This window comes from Monodelphis domestica, chromosome 1, assembly GCF_027887165.1.
Source record: "Monodelphis domestica isolate mMonDom1 chromosome 1, mMonDom1.pri, whole genome shotgun sequence".
Taxonomy (NCBI): domain Eukaryota; kingdom Metazoa; phylum Chordata; class Mammalia; order Didelphimorphia; family Didelphidae; genus Monodelphis; species Monodelphis domestica.
This window is the reverse complement of record NC_077227.1, coordinates 413,047,410-413,052,090: the sequence shown is the minus strand read 5'-3', so window position 1 is coordinate 413,052,090 and position 4,681 is coordinate 413,047,410. Positions and strand designations below refer to the sequence as shown.

At 35.9% G+C, this 4,681-nt stretch overlaps 1 pseudogene; it reads right to left on the bottom strand.

The window, feature by feature from the left end:
• Positions 1-2,429: 2,429 nt before the first annotated feature.
• LOC100012568 (protein archease-like) lies at positions 2,430-3,689 on the bottom strand (annotated as a pseudogene).
• Positions 3,690-4,681: the final 992 nt, after the last annotated feature.

The window sequence follows — 4,681 nt, the reverse complement described above, 5'->3', positions numbered from 1 at the left end:
CCAATTTTTTTCTTTTCAAACTATTATTTTCTGTTTTGAATTACTTTCATTTCTTTTCCCCATTTTCCTTTAACCTTTCTAATTTGATTTTTTAATTCCTTTTTGAGTTATTCAAGTGTTTGAAACCAATTTTCTTTGAAGTTTTCTATGTGGTTGCTTGGATCTCACAGCCTTTATTGACTCTTTGTTTCACTCTTTGTCTCCTTAGAAATTTGCTATGGTTAGGTGTTTCTTTTTCTTTTTACTTATTTTCCCAGACTTTTTATGCATGTGGACTGGGAATTCTGAAAGTTGATGATTGTCTCCTCTGCTACTGGCTTGCAAGGTTTGGAATTGTTACCTATTTTCCCTTGGACTAGGTCTTTTTACTATAGCAGAACAGGTTTAAAAAGTTCAAGTGCTATAGAATTCCAGACCTCACTGCAGGGCCAGGACCTGGAAGTACAAGGGATAGGTGTGGGGGTGCTCTGTTGCTGGTGTAGCTCAGGTCCCAGTATCCTGAAGTTGGCTGATACTAGGCTCAGAACATGGTGCATTAGATTGGAGGGGTGGTTGGTCAGCACTCCTGTGTGTGCAGTTTTGCTTCTGTTTCTTCCTAAACCCATGAAAATCCCATGAAAACTGACTCTCTATGCCTACTTTTCAAGGTATATTCAGTGGGAAAGCTCCTTCACTCCATTTTGCTTTTGGTTTTTTTGTTCCAGTCATTTTGAGGTGTTTTTTAATGATTGGTTTGGAAGGACTATCAGATTGATTTCAGGTTTCCCTACTACTAAGCTGCCATATTGGCTTTCAACATGTATAAATTAATGAAATTTTACACTTAATTTCTGATTGATTTTCACAATGAACAATTTATATCTCTATCATTAGTGTAATACTATGATTATATTTTTTCACAGACCTGATAATTGTCATTTACCATTTATTCTCTTCTTTGTCATCTTGAGATGTACAAGTTGAATCTTTAGAGTTGCTTTATTTACATTTTTCTATTCATAATTTATAGTAGTTTCCACATGACTGTTGATGGAGTATTTTTATTCTTTTGTTAAATGTCTATTCATATCTTTGAATGACTTTTTTTTTGAGAACTTAATTCTTGTACTTTTGAATCAATTCTTTATATACGCTAGCAAGAAGTCAGAGACATGGTATAACGATTCCCTCCCCACACATGCTATTTCCATTCTAATTTTAGCTACATTGATTTGTTTCTGGAAAAAAATATTTTCAATTTGATGTAATCAAAAGTAATCGTGTTATATTCTGTTAACCTCTTTATCTCTTGTTCATTCATAAAATTTTCAATTAATCATAAATATAAAAGGGAAATTCTTCTTTGATATTTCTGTCATAAACACCATCATCTATGGTGTAAGCTGTTAGATAAATCTTATTTGTATAAGGTTGTTTTCATATTTTTCTAGCATATTCTGTCAGATAATATTTACCCCAATACTGACTTATCAAATACAAGGGAAATAGGCTTATTTGATTCCATATATTATGTAACTAGTCTCTGCCACAAAATGACCTCTCCATATTTAAACAGTACTCTATTATTTTGATAATCACAGTTTTGTAATGTAAGATGAAATCTATGTTTTGAGACCACTTTGGACATCACCTCACCATTTTTTCATTATTCCCTTGATATTCTTGATTGTTTTTCAAAGTTAATTTATAAAAGTAATTTGTGAGTATTTTAGATATTAATATAATTTTGATTTTTAAGCAATGTTATTTAATGCTGAGAAAAATAGAAATATATATTCATGTGGGTATAACATATATGCATATATGTACAGGTGTTAGTACTATATGCATATGTATGTCTATTTCCATTCCCATTCATCAATCACCAGACTTCTATCATACTTGGATTTTCTAAAATTCTACATGGTTTTAAATACTTTATTGATATTTTTTGTTAGATTTACCTAGTTTTGGAATGGCTATATATATATATATATATATATATATATATATATATATATATATATATATATATATATATATTTAGAGTAAGGGGAACATAGGCCATTACTTCAATTAACTTAATATACATTACAGGTTTCATACATTCCAATTCAAATACAAAGTGACAAAAGTTTGGGAAATTTACAAATATACCATAAGGTATATACATTATATATTATATATTCCCATAACATAAACAACATATTTCTTAACATGCCTGATGACATGTTTACATCCATTATTATTGAAGATTTAAATACAGTGTTATTACAATGTCCTTTATACATAAACTGAACAGGTTGTTACAATTTTCAAAAATTCAAAAAACTGTTTTCCTAAAATGGCTGCTCCAAGATGGCTGCCAGGAGCACGTGGTGCAGTCAAAAATTACTCCCCTAGGCAACCTAAGCCCTCAGAATTCTTTTGGGCCATTCCCTTCAGCTCCTAGCAGATCAGAAATACTTTCCTTCACATGTCCCTATCAATCATTTGGAAGTTCATATTGCAAAGCCCTTTTGCATTCTTCCTTTTCCTATTACAAATTAGTTAGATTCTGTTTGTTTCCTATTGTGTAGCTAGGGTTTTCAGATTTGTCAAGACTATTTACCATTTCAGGAAGGTGGCAGAGAGGGAAAGAGGAAGTCTGGATTACAAAATGTCAGGTAATAATTGTGAAAAACTGTTTTCTACATGTAATTAAAAAAAATAAGTAAAAATCCCGGATGGATTACAAGAGACATAGCATCTCATAGCAGCTCATCATTTAATTGTTTCATATGTGTAAATTAAAATTATCTTAACAAATTGGATAAAAAGGAAAATTTACTGAAACCTATCTTCTCAATGACCCATTTTCAAAAACGGAAAATGTAGAAAAGCCCACAGGGCTAGTATTCTTCAATGTCAATAGTTGGGGTAGGAAAGATTAAGTTTCTTACCACTTTTAGCCAAGAATTCATTAATGGGGAACATACTGTCACCTGACTTTTTCTCCATGTTCTCCAAGAGAGAGGATGGTATATATCTGTTCCCCAGTTTTGTCAGTTTCTTATAAAGAAGGCTAGTTGTCCATATCTGTCCTTATTTTTTTTCTCTCCTTTTTTTTAGGTCAAACACTGTATTTTTCCCTCCAGGGAAGGAAGACAATAGTTCTTTTCTAGTTTCCTTTCATTGTTTTAAATGTCGATAATCACAAAAACTTCTGGATTCTCCTTATCATAGACCTGCATTGCTGAATGTTATTGCCGCGACTTCTGTTCCTTGAGGAAGCTTATTCAAAGAAAATTCTTCTCCCCACCCAATTGATCTTAATTTGAAGTTTCTTTGGTCAATGGATAGTACTTTCACTTCCTGTGGTATGAAGAATTCATTGGCAATAAGTTTATAAAGCCATTCATCCAAAAAGTGAAAGGGAAGAGACTGTAAGTCATCTCCTTCTGCTTCCACCTCAACTGTTTGTAGCAGTTCAACAGTTCCTGTATCTGTCATGTAAGCAAACATGGCCAATGCACACTGCTCAAATGCTTCTTCCAACGGGTCTCCCCAAGCATGTAATTGTATATCAGCTGTGTGATCCAGATACTCATACTTCAGGATGGCTGGGGGTATTTGGCCTTGATTATCTTTTGCTCTTCATTCAGATTGTAGTCCCTCTTGTCTTTTCCATCCTGTGCCATGACTGCTACACCTAAGACCCCACTTCCTTCCTTCACCTACCTATGCAGCTTCTGCCCAGAGTCCCCGCCCCTCGATGAGGGCTCTTAAAGGGCCAGGCCTTAGTTTTTGCCATCCACTTTAGCTAGACACTATCACATAGTAGTGAGGAGCTGATGGGGTGGAGGGGTGGGGAGGGGGAACGTGGAGTGAGAGGAGGGGTTCAGTGGGAGCTGAATTAGCCCCCCAGCCCCTACACAGCTGTGAGTCTAGGCGAGGTTGTCTTCGCCCCAAAGGAAGTTGGGTTTCCCTCAGTAAAGGATTCCCTCTTGCCTCAATAGAGGGAAGTCCTGGGCCTCTTCTGTAGAAGGAGGTCAGAGACAGAGCCTCCGGTGAGCTTTATGGATCCCGACTTTGGAAAATGGTCGCTTCCCAAAGGAGATTTGAACCTTTCTGTTTTCCAGCTTTCCCTTTTCCCCCACCCCCCAATCACATGACCACCAACCCTTTTTCCCAGGTGACTGGGTTGTAGGCTCATTAATTCCTGCAACTTGACCTAGGAGATCTGGAATGGCTATATTTTAAATCATAATCATTTATTTATACTACCAATAAAGTTCAACAGCAAGAGATAGCATATGAAATCCCACTAAAAATAATGGTAAAAAATATAAAATACATGAGGGTCTACCTGCTAAGACAAACCCAGAAACTATAAATACAACCAAAAAAGCCTCTTCACACAAATAAAGTCAGATCTAAATAATTGGGGGAAAAAAAAAACATTACTTGCTCATTGGTGTTGAAAGCAAGGGGTTCAGACTTTCAGAATAGAGAGAGAGGAAAAGAGTGGAGACCCTCCTCCTCAAAGTGGGGTTCAGAGGAGACAGCCTTCGCTCAGAAAGAGGAGAGGGGGTTTGAATATTTCCCCCCCTTCTGTCTTCCCTCCTTAGTTATGGCTACTCTCCCAAATTTGCTCTTCTCCCTCTTGTCCCCCCCTCCACCATTGGAGACAAAAGGGTTTCCCCTTGATTTGGTCACTCAC